Genomic DNA, 22,986 nt, shown 5'->3' with positions numbered 1-22,986 from the left:
CACCTCCACTATTTGTCGATGGCACATCCCTTGCAGGGTCTTGGCTTGACATGGTACTTTTTTTGGCCAATTTTGGTCCAACCACACTTTTATCAGTAAGTAAGTAACACACCAAAATTGGACAGAAAAAGTAAATAACAATATTAATATATTTACTAACAGCAATCACATTCCTACCATGCTAAGTCAGCCAGTACATGCTGGAATCTGTGTATGGCTGGCCATGATGGGATTGTGATTGCTGTTAACAATCATATATATATATATATATATATATATATATATATATTTTTTTTTTTTTATTATTTTTTTTTTAAAAAGGTGTGGGGGGGGGGTCATTTTTGGTTTCGGCCAAGTGAATGCTGAATTTTCGGTGCATCCCTGCTATATACTAAGCCAGACACTGAAATGGTAGGCCTACACCACATCAATGTTTGGCTTAGTATATAGTGATAGGGGTTATGCTGCATTATTGTCAATGTCTGGCTCAATGTATAGTGATAGGGATTACGCTGTACCACCGTCAATGTGTGCCTCAGTATATAGTGATAGGGATTACGCTGTACCACTGTCAATGTTTGCCTCAGTGTATAGTGATAGGTGTTATGCTGTACCACCATTAGTACGTGCCTCGGTGTATAGTGATAAGTGTTATGATGTACCACCATCAGTGCGTGCTTCAGTATATAGTGATAGGTGTTATGCTGTGCCACCGTCAGTGCGTGACTACGTATATAGTGATAGGTGTTATGCTGTACCACCGTCAGTGCGTGCCTCGGTATACAGTGATAGGTGTTATGCTGTACCACCATCAGTGTGTGCCTCGGTATATAGTGATAGGTTGTTACCTCTTCCGTCGTCCTGCGGGTAGGGGAGCTGAGACGCAGCCCGCGCGTCCAGCCCTCTGCTCGTTTCCCGTCGCCGGGTCCGTTCTGCTGATAGACACGCGTCCCCGCAGAGATCAATGGATCCTGACGGGGTGCGTGTCTCGACGTCATGCGCGAACGGCTAACTCATGAATTTTCATGTCGCTTCTTAAAGCGACATTTATCCTTTTTCCTCCTCCCCCTAATTAGGTGGGTAGGAGGATCTAGATATTGAGAGGGACATTTAAACCCTCAGTAGGCACTTCACCTTTGCCTGTGATAGTGCCTTATAGCCTTCACTAGCGTTCCATTACTGTTCTGTTAATTTTTGGTTCTGACTCCGGCTAGTTTTTGACCTTTGTTGTTTGCTGCCTGCCCTGACCTCTGCTTGTGACCCCGACTACTCTTCTGCCTGTCCCCTGAATTTATTATTTTATTTATTATTTTGTTATTATTTTGTTCCTGATTATTCTGTACTCCGCTCCCGTGTCTGCAATACGCCTCCGTGCCTTTCCAATTTCTGCAGCGTGGATCCACTGCCAGTACTGCAGACGTGACATAGGTGTTATGCTGTACCCCCGTCAATGTTTGACTCAGTTTACAGTGATAGGTGTTATGCTGTACCACCGTCAGTGCGTGCCTCAGTATATAATAACAGTAATCCTATACCACCGTCAATGTTTGCCTCAGTATATAATGATAACAGTTATGCTGTACCACCGTCAATATTTGCCTCAGTAAATAATGATAGCAGTTATGCTGTACCACCGTCAACGTTTGCCTCAGTGTATAATGATAGCAGTTATGCAGTACCACCATCAATGTTTGCCTCAGTATATAATTTTAACAGTTATGCTGTACCACGGTTAATGTTTGCCTCAGTATATAATGAAAGCAGTTATGCTGCACCACTGTCAATATCTGCCTCAGTATATAGTGATAGTAGTTATGCTGTACCCCCGTACATGTCTGTTTCAGTATATAATGATAACAGTTATGTTGTACCCCTGTCAATGTTTGCCACATACAGGATCCACCCCAGGTGCCAAATACTCTAGGTACGCCCCTGGCTTGAAAACCTTTTTAAAGAAATGTATGGGTGTTTGACGTTTTAATAACTGGCAAACAATAATTAACATTGGTTTACTTTCTAGGATATTTTTTATAAGTGTTTAGAACATGAAATAGTTTAACTAACCTACATTATGCGAAAATATATGAAATAACATTTTACAAGATAACAGCCGTGGGTGCTCTAGGTTAAATGGCAGATACACTGAGGATGAATGACAGGCTGTCTCTGCAAATGTAAACTAAGTATGACTGAAGCTACTTGATCATGGTACAATTTTTATATTTATGCAAATGACTGAAAACTATGTGGGAAGGATGACAGCTTCATAACACACTTTAAGTAAGAAGTATGCAACAACTATAGGTTTATGTGGTTCTACACGCACTTTCCATTCTATGCTACTCAACCAAGACATATATAAAGTTAGAAGTTAACAAAAATAATGAAACATTGTGTTATGATTTATATAAGATCAGTTCCAAGTAATCTAATAACATCTATTTTTGGAATATGCTTAAAGCTAAAACTGGGAAACAATGCGTTTTGACTTCTTTGGGTACTGAAGGAAAAGTACATACAGCCAAGTTATACAAGGCATTTAGCTGTATTTTCATGAAACAAAATCTGATGCACAAATATTCTGTCCTAGCTATTATCCACTTTGATCTAAAATAAAGTAAGCTACTTCTGCCAATACTAAATGTCCAATCTCTAGAGTTAACAGCGTACCTTAACACATGATATTATCTCATACCTTGATCAACCTGTGTGTGATATGGGCTCATAACTTGGTCACACTTTGAGCTATTGGCTAAGTGTTTAAGGACTTTTAAAGAAAGAACAGACTGGCACACAGTGATGGATCTTCAAGGTCTGCGTAGCTAATGCTTATACAATGTTGATTTAGCCAATTGTTGTTTTAGTACAAACTGTGAGAGAAGTTTTAATCCATTGAACATGCAAGCATTGCCAGGGACCTGAGTGAGCACAAATCATATGGACTTCTGCAGGGGGGGGGGCAAAATATGTTTCCCCTCTCCTACCTTAATACTTCCTTACCTCCTCATTGCCTACCTTTGGTGGGGGGCAAATGCTAGTTACCCATTAATAGGAAGTTATATGGCCATGGTGGAAGTAGGTAGTAACAGGCCAGCATGTCCCTATTGTGTTAATCCAGTAATGGCTGACTGTATATCAACATGAATTCAACAACAATAAAAGTTAGTGTGTAGTGTAGAACACCAACAGTCTATAACTTCAATTCTCATGAGCCTCAGCTAGCAATATTGCTGGCTGAAGATTATTTTAGATGCAGTCAAGTGTTGAATTAGTGTAGCCTCCCAACCTAAAGCCCAAATCTAATCAACTAGAAATGTTGCTTGCTCAACATTATGGTTACAGTCAAGAAAAGGTAATGTTGTCAAGTGTAGCTTTGTGATGCCAAGCAAACAGGAGCGTAACTAGAAACTGCAGGGTCCCACCATGTCGCCTTTACCCCCGAACAGCTTGTAAATGCCACCTTTTCATCATCCATGCTCACATACAGTTATAGATAAACAATAATGCTCACATACACTTATACATAGACATCCATGCTTACATACACATTAATGATCACAAACATACCAAAACCCTCACCACTTACCTCACCAGCAGCTTTCGGCCCCCCCTGCCCACACACTGTAAGTTGTTAATTTGTGAATGTTTTTCAAATATTGGTGTGTGAGAGGGAGAATTTATAATTGGTTTCATTGTTGTCTTGATAAACAATTATTTATTAATAACACATAAAATGGATACTTTCCTAATAAAAATTCCATAGGAAGATGCAAAAGACATTTTAGGATATATTTTTGTGCAATTTAACATTAATTTTAGCAAGAGGTCCCACAAGCACCGAACACTAAAGTTGCATATTGAAGAAAGACTACATCACATGGGCTTATATTTTGACTGTGTTCACAACTGCTGATTATAAAAGTAATAAATGGAGAATGGAAAATATTGATGGACACACAGTACCTTTTGACATGCATTATCTTTTCCCTAGGTATTATGAAAAATGCAAAACATTAATATATTTCTATTTCTCTGAAAGATTTTATTGATTAAAGCTAAGCTGACCCATTAGTAAGCAGCATCTATGTGTTGCCTTGGCAACAAATATCATGATGTCAAGGGAAATATAAAATGAGATTGAAAGCAGAGATTTTTTTGATTTGTACTTATATATTATGTCTGTTTATTATTAATAACAATTGTAAATATCTCATGCAACTTATCAATTATTTCAAAACATATGTCTAAATAAATTATCACACAACATTTGATGGCATAGCACAAGTACTTAGGAATAAATACATGTATTTATGTGGGTAAGATAACCCTAATAAATTGCATGGAAAACACTGACCATGACAGAGAAATCAAACTACACCTAGCCCTAGACGTGATTACTGTCCAATATGAGGGACGGCATAATCAGAAGAATATAGGGTTGTCTCTGGGGGAATACTCCCCAACATAATGCCTGTCTACCCCCTTGTACCCCGAACTGTGTGCTGTGACAGTGTAGTTGCAGTTTCCTGCTTGGGCAGAGGAAACTCATGGAAAATCACGGTTGAACAAAGAAATTATACAAAAAGCTCCAGTCACTAAGGGGAGTAAAACCTATGGTCATGAAGGTGTTAGGTTCACATGGCACCTGGTACATCATTCTACATTGGCAGTCTTCCATAGTAAAAATGGGCCAGTTGGGGAGAACTGAAATTTCCCTTGTAAATTTTCCATTGATAATAGGCAGAAAGTATGATCTCTAAAACATAGATAATAATTAAAATTGCATTTTACTTGCAGTTATACACGGAGTACATCAGCAGGTCAGCAGGTATTGCCTTTTCCTCACTGGAATAGGAAAATAAGATTGGTATCCCATTAAAAAAAACTAAAAACATACAATTTTTTTCATTCACACTTCATAACGACTGCTATTAGAATCAACAATATTTGTTTATAGCTTCAAATGGTAAAGTACTGCACCCACTGTGCAACATGTGTGTGTTTCCTCTTGCCAGACTTGGTGTATTGAGGTATTGCTGTGGTAACCAAGTACATTATGTGCTGGAGGACATATTGGTACCTTACCAAGGACCTTTTCAAGTGCTGCAGTGGAAATGTTGGACCTAACAAAGCAAAAAAAAAACACATTCAAAGTTTCTCTATTTTTTATTTGTCTGTTGTGTTCACACTGAGCAGTTTAATTGGGAGGCTGTCCTTTATTCTAATGGAGAGACAGAGAATAGTGGTACCACAACAGGGACAATTTCCCACCATTTTCTATATGGATTTTATTTTGTTGCGTATGGGGCTGCATAACCGCAGACCAGTCAAAATGACAATGCTGATCCCTGTCCACTGCCCAAAGCACCTACAATGGGCATGGGAGAACTGGACCATAGAACAATGGAAGAAGGTGGCCCAGTCTGATGACATCACGTGGATGGCTGGATGTGTGTGTCGCTTGCCTGGAGAACACATGGCACCAGGATGCACTATGGAAAGAAGGCAAGCCGGTGGAGGCAGTGTGATGCTTTGGGCAATGTTCTGCTGGGAAACCTTGGTTCCGGCCATTCATGTGGATGTTGCTTTGACACGTACCCCTACCAAAGCATTGTTGCAGACCATGTACACCCTTGCATGGACACAGTATTCTCTGTGCCACAAAGCAAAAGTGATTCAGCAATGGTTTGAGGAACACAACAACGAGTTCAAGGTGTTGACTTGGCCCCCAAATTCCCCAAATATCAATCCAATCGAGCATCTCAGTTATGTGCTGGACAAGCACGTGAATGAAAGTTCGATCAAGGTAGAATTGGCTAGAACAACATATTTACAGAAGATAATTTTTAGAAAAAGGAACTGAACCATTAGTAATAGTGTATTTCCAAATTTAATTCACTTGGCAACATAAGTTTTTCATTTTAAAGTTTTACATGTTATTTTAAAACCAATGATTTTGTTTAATTATCTGTCAGGCTTAAAATAGAGATGCCATAAACATTCTGTCATGCAAACCTACTTTCTCCAAGAGCACAGCAAGCAGAAGTGATTGCAATTGTTTGCGAGATATATGTTCAGCTACTTATTTTTAGAAAACCATTTTGTTCTATATTGTATTTGCATAATTATTATTTAGACAATAAACTTAATGACAAGCACACTTAAACTAATGTCTATGTCAATGATAACATAGTTTAGAGGCCATGAGTCAGAGAAGCTACATATAGTTACTCAGTGTCCTAAAATACATTAAAACCTAAAAAATAATGCTAATGATAATGTTAACCATTACAATGCATGTTTTATTTTATGAAGAAACCAACAATTAAAGCACTCAATTCACAAATGATAAAATGTATATTTAACGCTTTGAGTGTTTGGGTTTAGGATAAATGTTTCCCAGTGATGAGAACATAGTCTAATTATTGAGTTTAGGTGTTTCAGCTACACTCATTGCTAACAGATAAGATCAAGCACATAGGCATGCCACCTATAGTACATAGACAAACATTGTCAGTAAAATGGGTCATACCAAAGAGCTCAGTGAGTTTAAATGTGGCACTGTCATAGGATGCCACCTTTGCCACAAGTCAGTTTGTCAGATTTCTGAAACGGCTAGATCTGCCCTGGTCCACATAATGTGGAAGCATCTATGAGTAACAACAGCTCAGCCACGAAGCGGTAGACCACACATACTCACAGATCAGTGCCAACAACTGCAAAAGACTGTAACGTCATTTACTTTAGTGTTCCAAACTACTTCTGGAAGCAACATCAGTACATGCATTGTGCTTCAAAAGCTTCATAAGATGGCCGAGCAGCTGCAGGCAAGCCAAATGCACAATGCAAAGCATCGGCTAGAGTCACTGGAGTCTGGAGCAATGGAGATGTGTTTTCTGAATTAATGAATCTGGGGTTGTGTGATACCAGGATAATGCTGCCTACAGGAATGCCTAGCGGCTATGTTGTTTGGAGGAGGGATAATGGTCTGGGGCTGTATTTCAGGGTTTGGGCTGTGTTCAATGTCCAGTGAAGGTTCATGTTAATGCTATAGCATGCAACCAATCTCCAGCAGTGGGGTGTTCCCTGTTTAGCTGCTATCAAAATATAACCCAATAAATTTGTCTGTGATTTAGGGAGGCCGTAAATACGAACCAGTACTTTCAGAGGGCGACTGTCTAGGTGTACTCTGCCACTCTAATCATGAACTAAAAAATAAATGTTCAAAAGTTTTGTATCGCTATGGTGATAGTGAAAGACCCATCTTATGGAGTCTTGTCAGGACCAGGTACCAAAAACATACAACATTCCTAATTGTTTCCAAGTGGGAAATACATATGAAGGCCTTGGACAAATTATCAAAAGCTTTACTCCAATACTATTTAGCTATATAGCTTCTTAGTCACAGAAATATTTGGATATATGGACTTCTAAGCATAAAGACTCTAGATAATGTATTGTAACTTTGTAATGTTGTAAAACTCTGACAGTGACATCTGAAACCTGTCTCTCAGAGGTCGGATAAGGATACCAGTCCTAGCTCCAACTATATTTTCATCCCCAGATACAGAATAACATTTTCTAGGACTTCCACTTAGGTTGCTAATGACATCTTTTGAAGTCCTACATGTAACTTGAAGAAATCATCGCAGCCTTTTACTGTGTTACATGTCAACGGAAACTGCTTGATCGTAAAGACATTTCTCGGGATCTACAACATTGTGTCTACACTACTTGGAAAGCCAACTTATTCTCTAGATCCCTTTGGAACACAGTATGATATCACTTGGTTTGTCTTGGAGGCTCTATAATATTTAAGCAACCCCTATCTCCATATAGCCCTAGGCTATAATCCATCTGGCCCCGGGGCCTTCTGGGGTTTAAGATATTTCCTGTTTTCATAATGGGAGAACAGCTGGATCAACCTATCCACCTCTGAAGTTAATCATGGTAACTTGGCTTTTTTTTTTTTTTTTGGAAATTTGTCAATTTCTTCTATTTAGGGCTGGTGGGTATTTTTGGAGAATTTTGTAAGTTATGTAAACATGAATACAGACAAGCAAAGGTATCAGCTATTTACAGTGGATTTTAGATTTTAACTTTAGTATCACTCAATATAAGTGAGAAAAAGAGGAGAAATATAGGATCTGTTTATGGACTCCATACCACTGATTTCCTTAATAATGAACTTACAAACCTTTGAGCGTGTAGTACAAAATCCAAAGTTAATTATGTCAATCCATCTTCCATAACATATCAATAATTAAGCAGAAAACAAAATTAAATAACAAACCATACATGAATATGTATTGCTAATATGCAATACTATTTACATGTAAGAAATCCAGTGGGGAAAACACAAATCCCCAGGACACATTCTTCATAAGTACTCCATCTTCAGATCCCTACATCTGACAATTAAATGTAATTGAATAATTTTTACCACTTAATGATATTTGTTCATACATATTATCACTTGCAAAAATGCTAAATAAAAATCAGCTAGTGTAAAAGTACTCACATCAGACATCCTGTGGCTTACTCTGGAAAGAAAATAAATTTATTTCAGAGGAGAAATGTTAGAACAAAAGACCATAGTCTAAAACTGAAATATCAGAGGTTTAACTGTGGTAGATAAATGTAACAGTCTCTTATCGTAAGTGATAGAGGTTAATACAGTGAGGTAATCTAAATATCATGGCATAGTCATAAAGCTAACCTGAATCTGGACAGGATTAAGGACTGATTAAGGTCTGTAGCGTAGCTAGTAACCACGGGACTCTGGTGTGAAAATTGCCCCAGGGCCCCCAACTTCAACAGATGTGCCATCATTGCCCACCTTCCAACGTACAACATATGTAAACACACTTATGCAAATTACACACACTCATACTCACTAACACACACTTCATCTCACTCCACTTACACATCCATGCTCACACACACACACACAATTACACATCCATGCTCACATACACAATTACATATCCATGTTCATACACGCATCCCTGCTCACTCACCAGGGCCGGCCCGACAATGGAGCCGAGTGGGGGAACTGCTCCAGGCGGCACTTATGAAGCCCTTTTTTTTTTATTAAAGCGGAAGAGAGAGAGAGGGGCGCCGAGTGGTTTTCGGGTTTCAAGTTGTCAGTACCCGCTCGGCGCGCCTCTCTCTCTCCTCTGCGGCGAGTCTCCCTGTTCGGTCTCGGTGCCGGCTTGTAATGCTGAGCGCCGGAAGATGACGTCATTTCCGGCGCTCAGCATTACAAGCCGGCACCGAGACAGAACAGGGAGACTCGCCGCAGGACTGCTGAAAGGTAAGTACAAGGTGGGGGGTAGGGTAGAAAATGGGGGGGCGGCAGGGACGGAGGGAGAGGAAGGGTAGATAATGGGGGGGGGCATTTTAAACTTCGCCCCAGACGGCATTTTGTCTTGGGCCGGCCCTGTCACTCACACACACAATTACACATCCATGCTCACACACACACAAGTACACACCCATACTCACATCTATACACACACACATATATATATATATATATATATATATACCGTATTGGCTCGAATATAGGCCGCACTTTTTTCCCCCACTTTAAGTTTTTAAAGTGGGGGTGCGGCCTATATTCGGGGTCTAGCGCCCGACGCCCGGGACATGCAGTCCCGGGCGCCGGGCAGGCAGCGGGGTTAAGATACAGATCCCCCGCAGCGTTGCAGGGGACCTGCATCCTTCTCCCCGATACGCTCAGACAGCCTCCCCTGCCAGCACTTCCCACGGGGGGGGGTGCCGGCACGGGAGGTTATCTAAGCGTTTTACCTCTGCCCACCCCCGACTTACCGGAGCAGACTCCCGGGTGTCTTGCAGGGCCGGCGGGAGACATTTACGCAATACGCAAATGCAACTTCCGGTAACGGTACCGGAAGTTGCATACGCGTATTGCGTAGATGTCCCTCGCCGGCCCTGAAGACACCCGGGAGTCTGCTCCGGTAAGTCGAGGAGGGGGGGCAGAGGAGGACAGCGGCAGCGTATCGCGGGGAGGGAGGACAGCGGCAGCGGATCTCGGGGAGGGAGGGCAGCGGATCTCGTGGAGGGAGGGCAGCGGATCTCGTGGAGGGAGGGCAGCGGATCTCGTGGAGGGAGGGCAGCGGATCTCGTGGAGGGAGGGCAGCGGATCTCGTGGAGGGAGGGCAGCGGATCTCGGGGAGGGAGCGCAGCGGATCTCGGGGAGGGAGGACAGCGGCAGCGTATCGCGGGGAGGGAGGACAGCGGCAGCGTATCGCGGGGAGGGAGGACAGCGGCAGCGTATCGCGGGGAGGGAGGACAGTGGCAGCATATCTCGGGGGGGAGGACAGCGGCAGCGTATCTCGGGGGGGAGGACAGTGGTAGCATATCTCGGGGAGGGAGGACAGTGGTAGCATATCTCGGGGGGGAGGACAGTGGCAGCATGTTTTTTTTGGTGCTTTTTTAAAGAAAAAAAACTTTTTCTTTAAAAAAGCACCAAACTTTTAGGGTGCGGCCTATATACGGGGGCGGCCTATATCCGAGCCAATACGGTATATATATATATATATATACACACATACATACATATACTTACCTCTCACCCTCTCTGGCAGCCTCGGTTTCACCACAGGGTCACATGACATTTAATTATGATTTTACTCAAATATAGTAGTTCCCCTTTATTTTTTTTTCATGCTGCAGCATTTTATTTTAAAATGATGGAAAATATCTGTTTTACTTAATTCCGTTTAAAAAAGGTCACTTGACAGCATGCATTAACACCTATGCTCTCTCTGACTACTGGAATTTTACCAACAAGAAAAACAGTAATAGAATAGAATTCTCTCCTGTGTGTTTGAAATGTTATTTTCCAAAAATAGTAAAGTTGAAATCAGAGGGCCAAGTTCCAGTCAGAAGAAGAGGAAAATGGTTGTGCACAAAAGACATTTGCTTTAGAAGATCATTTCTTTTCCAAGGTATCTTAGAGTGGAGGAGGTATAAATTTCAGCTACGGAAGAAAAACACTGTAAATTTCACTGATGACAAATATCACACAAAATATTTCCTGTGTTGATTCTTTTAAAAATATAAATTAATTTCCTGGTATTATTATGTATATAGCATTATTTATATATAAGGGGTAGCTTTACTACATGCACTACCAGAATAATAGTAACCATATTTACTTTGTACAAAGCATTACAATTTTTTTTAGCGAGTAACTGGAACACCTTTCACTTAGTAAAATGTCAACAACATTAGCGCTCCCTTTATTTTTACTATAGTCAAACTGCTAATGGTGCCTATGAATATATTTATTTCACATAACACAGGGCTTGACAGATTTGTTTTGAATCTAGGAGCCAGCTAGAAAAGTTAGGAGCCAGGATTGTTTTTTTAAACCTAACAAAGTTTTATTTTCAACAACAAAAATGAATGATGTCCCAAGGGAATTCCCTCTCTCCCTTAAATATAGGTCCACTTTCCTCGAACCCCTATTTTTTTTAAATTTTTGCTTTTCTTTTTTTCCCCACTCTCCTCCGACGTGACGATCCTCTCCCCATCACGAGGAAATCTTCTGTGAGCGCACTCTCTTGAGTGTCACGTCTTGAAGGGGGTAGGACGAAGCACTGCCACTCAGCAGAATGGTGTGCGCAAGCTGGCCGCCTAACGCCTAAAAAAATTAACCTATCAGACATTACATTTCATTTCAGGGAAGCGTACAACATTCCTTCCCAGTACTCCCAACCATCATCATAATCAAGCCATCTGAATAATCAACAGCTTCAACACATCATCGGAACCAGATCAACTCATCCCCATCCAAGCAGTCCTCTCCTATTGTCTCACTTCCCCCTCAACCACCGACTAGATTGTAAGCTCTCAAGAGCAGGGCCCTCAGTTTGTTATCGTATGTGTTATTGTATGTGTTTCTAAATTGTTCTTCTGACTGTAACAGCGCTGCGGAATCTGCCGGCACTTTCTAAATAAATGTAATATAATGTAATATATATATATATATATATATATATATATATATATATATAGTGTATATGTAGCGTTTTATATTTGTGACCCTACTTTGGTCCCTGTCCCCCCCATGTGTCCCCCCTAAATATGGAAGCTGGAGATGCCACTGTGTGAGAGACTATTAAACCCTAGCAGACAGGAGCCAGCTTTACAGCAGGCATGTATCAGTGTCTGAAATAGGGACCACATGGGGTGGGCGGCAGCAAGTGTAACAAGGCTGTGAGATAGAAAATTTAAATACAAAACACACAGAAGAAAGCCCTGTGTCCCTATTAAGGGTAAATAAGTGTGTAAGGGGTTAGAGAATACCCCTTCCTGTCTCATTAGAGATTTTTCCTGTAGCTCATAGTAGCAAGGTGAAGTGTTCAGTGAAGGACTCGCTTAAGAGGTTTGCCATGACGTGGCAGGCGAGCTTCCACTTTAAATGGCCATTGGAGTGAAACTAAAAACCTCTGTTTGTCTAAAAAAGCATAGGGATTTGGGGTAGTGCACAGGTAACTATTTTTGGGGGTTTGTTCTATGTATTTTGGGTTGATGAATACTATAGCCATTGCTGCTGCCCAAGATGGGAGTTTGAGTGCAGGGCTTTCTTCTGTATGTTTATTTAGTGTTTACAAGCTTTAGTGTTTTAGTGTAACACGGTTGGGTATGTTAGTGTGTTTGTGGGCATCTTGGTTTGTGTGTTTGCTTTAATGTCTGGGTGTGTGTAAGTGTATGGGTGTGCCTTTAATACCTTTTAGTAGTAGTATCTGTGGCAGTGCCTCATGGAATTCTCTGTGTCTGTAACTTGATGTTGCTGAATACAAATAATAAGTTGTTATGTAATTGTACCCTGGAAAAGAAATGTACTGACATACTGTATCATACCCATCATGCTATGCCCCCATGTGCCCCCCCAATTGAAACGCTGAACACTGATTGACATGGAGGAGGGAGAGGCGCCATGAATAAGTTTTCAGCAACTGCTCGGCGCCCCTCACTCTCCTCCATGAGGCCTCTGTCTTGGTCGCGGTGAAGCAGCACGCACCGCAACCAAGACAGAGGCCTCGCGCTCCCAACACAGGATGTCTGCAAGGTAAGTGAACTACAAAAAGGGGATAGGAAGACAGTAGATAGTGAGAAAGGGGTGAGAGGGTAGCTAGTGAGAAGGGGGGTAGAGTGTAGATAGTAAGAAGGGGGTAGATAGTGAAAAGGGAGTGACGAGAGGGTAGATAGTGAGAAGGGGGGCAGAGGGTAGATATTGAGAAGAGAGAAGATAGTGAGAAGCGGGGTAGATAGTGAGAATAAGTTATTATTATTTGAAATAAATTAAGAGTGAGAGAATAAATGAATTAATATGTGGATGAATTGTGTGAATGAGTGAGAGAAGAAAATAATTAATGTGTGGATGAATTGTGTGAATTAGTGAGAGTATGAATGAATGTGTGTGTGAATTGGGTGAATGAGTGAGAGAATGAATGAATGTGTGGATGAATTGGGTGAATGAGTGAGAGAATGAATTAATGTGTGGATGAATTGCTTGAATGATTTGTGAGAACGCATTAATGAATATGTCTAAACAGTGGCGACTCTAGAAACAATATATAGGGGGGGCACACCAGATACCACAGTCAAACTGGGGGCATTAATAATTTCCACCATTAAATCATACCACTGAAAAAACATTAGATATATATATATTGCCAAAAGTAATGTGCTATGGAATGATACTTTTGTTATTGGACTAACATAATACTTGATCATTCAACATGGGAAGCCTGAAGCCACAATTTAGTGTGACTAATCCTTGAAATAAATATTATAGAGTACATAACACAATACCTTAACTTTTCCACTAAATGATTTCAGAGCCTTAAACGTTTTTTCCCCTGAAGTCACTACAACTTCAATAGGGCATTTTATCTCTGGATAAGTATTAATTAAATAATTCCTACAGTAAGTTAAGTGCCAGGAAACAGATGACCAAACACACACACCAACACGGGCTCTGTCACACTGACATCCAGACACACACACCAGGACAGGCTCTGCCACACTGACACCCAAACACACACCAGGACAGGCTCAGCCACACCAACACCCAAACACACACCAGGACAGGCTCTGCCACACTGACACCCAAACACACACACCAGGACAGGCTCTGCCACACCGACAACCAAACACACACACATACCAGGACCGGCTCTGCCACACCGACACCCAAACACACACATATACCAGGACAGGCTCTGCCACACCGACACCCAAACACACACACCAGGACAGGCTCTGCCATACTGACACCTGAACACACACACCAGGACAGGCTCTGCCACACTGACACCTGAACACACACACCAGGAGAGGCTTTGCCACACCAACACCCAAACACACACCAGGACAGGCTCTGCTACACTGATAACCAAAAACACACAAACAACAGGAGACAATCTATGTTACAGACATCTACATCAGGATGAATTTTTCACAATGCATTGTCGTTTATACCCCCCTTGTGTATTGATGCCCCAGCCAGTACCCTTTTAGTATAGAGTAAGGTGGCGCCCCCACACCCTTGTATGTTTGCCTCCAGCCACCACTTTTTGTATTAATGCCCCCAGCAAGCCCTTCGCATAGACGCGTTAGACATGCATTTTTAACTACATAATGAGTACTTATCTCTTTGAAGTAAAGACTATGAATGAAACATGATGTCAAAATTACAGCTGAACTGTTAATATTTGACCCAGCTGCCGATATATATAAATATTAGATCCTGCTGCATGTATAGATCAATTTAAATTCACTTTTGATCTCAGCACTGAAGGTATATATCAAATAAACAGAATCAGACATACAAATCCTGTATTTGCAGGTATACAATAATAATATATGAATAGATGAATAATAATATATGAAACATAAAACCTGACCAGCACCCAGAAAACACACATAAGATTTGCCATCTTTGTCACCAAATAGCCCAGCACAAGTCAACTTTGTCCCCAAATGCCTGTGCCATCTTTGTCCCATATACACCGTGCCTGTGCCATCTTGGTCCCCAAGGCTCAAACATCCTGCTAGTGCCATCTTTACCCTTCCACAATTATTCATCTATGATACACACAAACACTTTTACAGTCACACACTAATTCACACTTTCACTCAGACAATTCATCCACACATTAATTCATGCTCTCCCTCATTCTGACAATTCATCCACATTAACTCATGCTCTCCCTCATTCAGACAACCCATGCTCTCCCTCATTCAGACAATTCGTCCACATATTAACTCATGCTCTCCCTCATTCAGACAACTCATCCACATATTAACTCATGCTCTCCCTCATTCAGACAACTCAGCCACATAGTAACTCATGCTCTCCCTCATTCAGACAATTCATCCACATATTAACTTATGCTCCCCCTCATTCACACAATGCATGTTGCTAGGTGCCCCTCTCTCTCCTCTGCATCAAAAAAAAAACAAAACTATAAATACACAGGGTTTAAAGTCGCATTGCGACTTTATTCCAAATTCGGTAAGGGGGGCAACAGGGGGGGCAAAGAATAACCTGGGGGGGGCAATTGCACCCCCTTGTCCCCCTGTAGCGACGCCACTGTGTCTAACTGATTTGTGTGAATGAGTGAGAAAATAAATGATTGTGTGAATGAAAGTGTGAATTAGTGAGTGACTGTAAAAGTGCTTGTGTGTATCATAAATGTATAATTGATTTGTGGAAAGGCAAAGATGGCCGAAGCAGGCTGTTTGAGCCTTGGGGACCAAGATGGCACAGGTAGCGTGTTTATGGGTCAAAGATGGCACAGGGCGGGCTGATTGGGTACAAAGGTGTCATATGGTGGGCTGTTTGGATACAAATTTGACTCAGGCATGTCCTATGTGTGTAATTTGGGTGCTGGTCAGGTTCTATGTTGGCAATGTGGATGCCAGGGCTGGCTTTGGGGTGTACAACCTGTGATCTATGCCTGTAATTTAGGGGGGTTTATCTATACCTTTAATGCTGAGTTTTTATATGAATTCCAATTGATCTATACCTGCAAAGCTGGGTTTGTGTGTTATTTTGTTGATCTATATCTGCTATGCTATGTTTCCATACATTATTTATGTATACCTGCAAATACAGGGTTTGTATGTCTTATTCAGTTGAACAATACCCGCAGTGCTGTTTCCATATGTTGTTTATTTGATAAATATACCTTCAGTGCTGAGTTTACATGTGGTTTCCAGTTGATCTATACCTGCAAAGCTATGTTTCCATATATTATTATTATATACCTGCAAATACAGAATTTGTATGTCGGATTCTGTTTATTTGATCTGTACCTTCAGTGCTGACTTCACATGCGAACTTCAATTGGTTTATACATGTAATGCTGGGTTTGTGTATTATGCTGTTGATCTATACCTGCTATGCTGTTTCCATACATTATTTTTTTATACCTGCAAATATAGGGTTTGTATGTCTTATTCAGTTGATCTATACATGCAAGTGCTGTTTACATGTGTTATTGTTTGATCTATACCTTAACTACAGGGAGTAAGTAAAAGGGAATCTGGGGATGATTATGAGGACCTCTCCAAGTCATGGTAGGGTCAGAAGGAGGGAAGACTGCACTGACTCTTACAGTCTAATCTGCAGTCAGTGTGGCAAATATTTATTTGGTGTGGGAGAGGAGGGAGTGATTGCATGCTAGGGAGCGTGGAGGGGGCCCAAGGAAATGCTTGCATGGGGTCCAATTTTTTATCAGCAGGGTCTAATATTAATTTATATTGGCAGAAAGGGCTTATAATATATATTGGCAGCAAGCAGGGTCTAATAATATATATTGGCAGCAGGGTCTAATATTTATATATATATATATATATATAAATATATATATATATAAATATATATATATATATATATATATATATATATATATATATATATATATATATATATATATATTAGCTGCAGGGCCTAATATTTATATATATCGACAGCAGGGTCTAATAATATATATCGGCAGCAGGGTCTAATATGAAAGAAAAGAAAAATAACTGCCAGTTCAGCTGTTATTTTGAAATCATATTTCAATCATGGTCTTTACTTCAAAGAGATAAGTACATATTATGTAGTTACAAATGCATGTCTAACGTATATACGTATTGGCTCCATTATTGGCCGCACCTGATTATAGGCCGCCACCTTAAAGTTTAGGGCTATTTTAAATGAAAAAATACACATGAGTAGAATGGTGAAACAGTATTTTACCTAATAAACATATATTGTAACATTTTTGGTATCTATTATGTAGTTAGTCAGCATATCTTATATATAAACAGAAAGTTGGAAAACCAGTCTTACTTACAGATAATCCCCTCTGCTCCCCTGATATGCCACTCCCTGGTGTCTAGCGGGGCCAGCCAGTGGACGTCTGCGCATCTGCACCGGTGTGACATAACCTTCCGGTGATCCACCATAGAAGCACCGGAGGAGGGGCCGGCAATACAAGGTGTTTTGATGAGGTAAAGTGGGGACTGTGAACAGGATGGTGCATATTATAGCTGTCTTATAGCTGTGATTGATGGGTCCAACAAACTGTGGGAATTTTACCTTGCTTTCTTCCGCCCAGACCAATCAGCATTTATGAGGAAAAGGGACAAGCATTAGATATATAAGTGTGCTGACATAATTTTAATTTTTCACTAGCAGCAGATACAGACTGACGAGAGTTGAAGTTTAAGACAATGACAGTGACAGCTTAGAATGAGCTGAGAGTAATGCTCATTGCTCACCTACCATATAATAAGTTAATTATAGCTTATATTATCTAGTGTTAAAATCTTGTCCATCCCACCTACCAAAGTAAGGCGTGGTTTTAGTCACCATTACATCCAAGGACTCACTGAGGGGTCAGGATCCAGGGCGAAGATAGATTGCAAGCTATTTTATGGTGAAGTACAGAATAAAACCACCACTGCCAGCGCAACCACTGCCCTTGATGTTACCACTACCACCCCTGGCGCTACCACTACCGTAAGCACTGGCAGCACTCTCCAGAGCAAAGATGGGCAGCAAGCGGTGGCACTGTTAGATGATCGCAGCAGACCAAGCGACATATCTTCCAGTTTCTCTTTTCATTGTGCAGAAGCAGCAGAAACGTACCTTTGCAACAGGTACCAATTCATGCACTGGCAGCACCACCACTACAACTATCACAAATACAATTATGGAAAAAAGAACACTAAATATAAAGCAAGAGAGCTGAAGTAGTCAAAAATCTATTTTTTTTAATATAAGAAAAAAAGGAGTCTTTCTTGTCCATGTCCTGCCTCTTGAGGGCACCTTAGCCTGCTGAGTATGGATGAATGCAGGGTTCAAAGCTCATTGGGCCCATCTAGTCTGCCAATTTTGCCTGTTGTAAAGACTCAAACCTTAATCAGTCCTTGGTTGTGTTTTAGATTCAGAAGCCTATCCCACACGTGTTTAAATTCTCTCTGTTTTTTTCTACACTTCTCCGGGGAGGATGACCCTCTTAAGTGGACAATCTTGTTCCTGCACGCAGTAGCTCATAAAATGTTTGCTGTTGACATAGATTTTTATGGGATGGGACAATAATTGGAAGGGACAGGTATAGTAGGGAAGGGGAGGAGCATTAACAGGAAGGTGTGCGATCAATGTTATAGCCACTCCTGCCAATTGGGGTGCCAAGGAAATCCAGTATACAGGCATGACCCTAGGCCCACCGCTGCACACCCCTGTATGACTGGTATAAGCCCCCTAAAATAAGGATTGCCCTTGTTTCAGAGTCAGAATATGTTTTATACTTGTTCATTATCTAAGAACATCTAGTGTCTCATTTACTGTGTGTCATGAGAAGGTTGCAACGACAAGACCAACAAAACAGGGAAAAAGAGCCAATGCAACTGTGTCTGTCGAGACACTTTAAGCAAGTCTGTTTTTCTTTCATGCCAGGCCCACACCTTACCTGTTATAGGCAGAGGGGATGAGGAAGCCCTCAAAACAGACAGATTCATGGTAAGTAATAGAATCCAATAAAACTGTGGCAATGAAAAATACACAAGCTTAGCTTGCATGGTTGCTCAATGGCTAGACGTATCTTTTCGTGACACCATAGCGAGACAAACATTTTTATGACTTTTGTCCCTAGATTGAGTCTCGTGTCCAGCCATTTTGACAAATTCCACTCTACCTTTGATGCTGAAGAGGATGGGAAAGGCAGAAGAGGTAACCGCTATACAACACCATACATGTGGACATTGCCCTTTTTCCTGACCATTGGAGCTCCACCCAAAGCTAGCCCTCCTATTTTGGTTCCATAGTAGGTCCAGCCAGTTGCCAAATTGGCACATACATGAAATCATGTATCATGTAAACTGTTTTATATATAACTGTATATCTGGGCATGTAAATGTTAGATGCACCTTAGTATAAATGAGAAAGAAATAAAATTGCCACTCCAAAATGTCTAATAATACAAGTTAGGACTGCAGACCATCCACTTATAGAGTTATTGCCATCTGGCCATCAGATGGATTTATATAACCCCCATCTGTTGTCAAATCAGACAAGCTGCACGTTAACTTTATTCTCATATGTTATCAAATGAAAATAATAACATTGTGCTTTATGCTCAAAGAAATAAAAAAGCAAAAAAAAGTATTAAGTACTGTAATAAAAGAGCCAACATAGAAACTCTACTTTTTACAAATTTCAAAGTACCTTTTAAATTCTTTACAATTACCATTAACAACTCTGCTCATGATACTGCTTTTGCTTAGATTATAGCCATTGAAGAAAGCAATGCAGACACTAACCCCCTGGAGTAATATTATTTTATTTTTTATGATGACCCCTATCTGTGGGCCAAAGATGAATACATTTCAACATAATAATACTCTGTATATCATCCCTTCACCAGGGTTTTTTCCTGAAAGCTACCAAATTACATAGCCATGAAATATATTGCTATACAATGCATTTGTCAAAACAATGGTAAGGTTCTAACACATGATTTAGCTCTACCATAGCAAGATCCATCATAGCCAAGGAGTGAGTGATTTGAATATCCACTTGGCAGCAACATTGCATGTAAATAAATATCATTGCCAATAGCTACATTGACATAAGGTGCAGAGCTGTGCTCTTATGTTATTGACCTGAACTGTTCAATCAGTTGGTAGAGCTGCGACATAGGCTTTTCACCCCCTCCTCATCCAATGTTTCACCTGCTCAGACACTAAGCATTGTAAGTGTCCAATCTCTGCAGACAACAAATAATAAAACATGATTATTCCTCATTTTGAGACATCTTGGGCATGATTCAATAGACCTGAACAACCGTTCTACACTTGGCATGAATGCAGCAATTTAATGACCCTGTCTAAAAGCAAATTAACACCTGTTCTCAGGCAAAATGTGCATAAGCAGTTAGTGACCATATCACTTAATCCCACCACAACATGTGCTGTGAGAATGGCCAAACAACTTAAACACCATTGCCGCAGGAAAATGTTGATTACAGCCAATCCTGTAATAGGAAATGTACATCAACCTTTCCAAATAACTGCTATAAACGCCTGCAAAACCGTTAAACATAATTTATGTATGGATGTCGTGGAGCTACAATACAGGTCTTATGTGCCGAGGATATTAAGAAAGAGAGAGACACAGAGTGGACACTGGAAGTACTGTATTTTGAGAGTGGATATAGGAGAGTGTTACACAGTAAATTGCACGTAATACACCTTTGCATATATCACAAACAGTACATCCATAACAAGCGGCACATTTTATTTGAACAGTGTGAGTGGTGAATGGGTATTTTGTTAAATAGGCGTGATATGTATGTGCAAATGCATTGGCCTAACTACACAGTGTGCGAGCAGCTAGACAGAAAGCTGCAGCAGAGGTGAGAAGCGGGTGCAGGCAGGGGTATGTTTGTATGTATGCAAGCAAGGATGTCTATGTATAAGTATATATGGGCATGAATGTCTATGTATAACTTTATGTGACCATGGATGTCTATGTATAACTGTTTGTGAACATGGATGTCTATGTAGAACTATGTGTGTGAACATGGATGTCTATGTATAAGTGTGTGTAAACATGGATGTCTGTATATAAGCGTTGGTGACTTTGTATAAGTGTGTGAGCATGTAGGGGTGTGTGTGAGCATGTATGTGTACATGGTGTGAGATGGAGTGTCTGTTAGTGCCAGTTGTGTGTGGGAGAGAGTGTGTGCTTGCAAGAATGTGTATGTGTGTGAGTAAGTGTGTGTGTTAGAATGTGTAATTTTTGGAAGTGTGTTTACATATGTGCCAGAATGTATGTTTGAGGGGGCAAAGATGGCACAGACAGGTTGATTGGGGGTGATGATGGCATAGACAAGTTGTTTGGGGGCAATGATGGCACAGAAAAGCTGTTTGAGGGCAATAATGGCACAGACCAGCTGTTTGGGGGTACGGCTGGCACTGATAAGCTGCTTAGGGCAAATTTGCATTCACAAGCTGTTTAGGGCAAAGGTGACACTGTGCAAAGGGGTAGTGGTGCACTTGACAGTTGTGATGTTCACCATATAACCAAGGAAGAGTCTAGCATGAAAACAACAAAAAAGGTACCAAATACAAGCCCATTTGTATTTTATATGCAGTCCCTTGTGGTTTATGTGTATTTAATGGGACTAGATTGTGCACATATCATTCAAATGTAAAGTGGAAACCTTTGGAATCAAATCATCAAATTACTTAGCTATGCAGTTTTTATTCTCTGCATTATTCATGTAATTTATTCAAGTTTACTGTACATCTAAATATGAATTTATTCACACCATGAAATTAAGCATACAGATCATTTATGAATCTTCTTCAAAATGTATTTATCTTTTTGATAGTCATTGTCTCCAACATTGCTATTTTTTATTACAACTGTTTATTATATAGAGTGCCACAACCGCTCAGCTGAGACTTTCTCAGTGGATCATCAGTTTTTCTACATGTAACATTTACAAGTTATCTTGGCATTTTCCTTGCAATACTTTCTGTAGTACAACGAAACATCTATCTCACAGTCTGTCTTTGCTACTATACAAGACAATATTTATTCATGGACCAAAAATAACACTGAAAAAAAAAAGATTTACCAGCTGGGTTATGTTCATTAAAAATGACCTGTCATATTTGCTAATATTTTTGAAAATGACATGATCTCATTTATGTCATTACAACATAATTTGAAGAAAACAGATTTGTAGGGAAGTCATCCAGTACTATGTGCATTTATTTCAGGTTGTCTCCAACCATGATAATTTAAAAATAAAGCGTTACTGAATTTTTCATTGCATAACGTAAATCTGAGGATGTCACTGCCAACTTTATAGTGCCTAAATCATCATTACTTTTGTCCGATACAGTCCTGAAGCTTATGCCAGGATAAACAGTGTATCCTGCAATTGTCCTCTAATTATTCTTGCCATTTTGCCCTTCACATTAAGTACCTCTTTTGAAGTTAAATCTGGTCTCCCTGACAACAGACCACAATGCATTCTCCTTTGTAGTAGAAGTATTCTGAGCAAGTCACCAAAATGTCCAGCACTGCTGCATTTAGCATGCTGTGGTTTATAGATAAGTCAGAGTTGTAGACATCACTGTATCTTTATCAGTCCACTAACATATTCTATTAGCATTTTCTTCAAAAGGGATTTCACTTTAGTTTTTTTATGTTTATTTATTTTACTCTTAACAATTATAAAAAAAACATTGTGCCCCAGCCCCAATGTCATACCTGCCAGGTGGGACCGTCATGATTTTTTCAATCCTGCAGTTGTGATCAGAGGCCAGTTGGAGAGATCAAATGATCTCATCTGACCAGTCCGCTGAGCTGCTGAACTTAACAGGGTCTGTGCTTTTGCACAGGTTTGTACTTTTGCATTCTACAAAACTTTCAAG

The 22,986-nt window shown here is 40.4% G+C and overlaps 1 long non-coding RNA gene across 1 annotated transcript in view; it reads right to left on the bottom strand.

Annotated features, from left to right (window-relative positions):
* Positions 1-332: 332 nt before the first annotated feature.
* The window catches only part of LOC128482732 (uncharacterized), a 194,439-nt gene continuing 171,785 nt past the window's right edge, over positions 333-22,986 (bottom strand). Inside the window, exon 2 of the long non-coding RNA XR_008351011.1 lies at positions 333-438. This is a non-coding gene — a long non-coding RNA (uncharacterized LOC128482732). The remainder of the gene's footprint in view (positions 439-22,986) is intronic.

This window comes from Spea bombifrons, chromosome 3, assembly GCF_027358695.1.
Source record: "Spea bombifrons isolate aSpeBom1 chromosome 3, aSpeBom1.2.pri, whole genome shotgun sequence".
Classification (NCBI taxonomy): domain Eukaryota; kingdom Metazoa; phylum Chordata; class Amphibia; order Anura; family Pelobatidae; genus Spea; species Spea bombifrons.
This window is presented reverse-complemented; position numbering and strand designations above follow the sequence as displayed.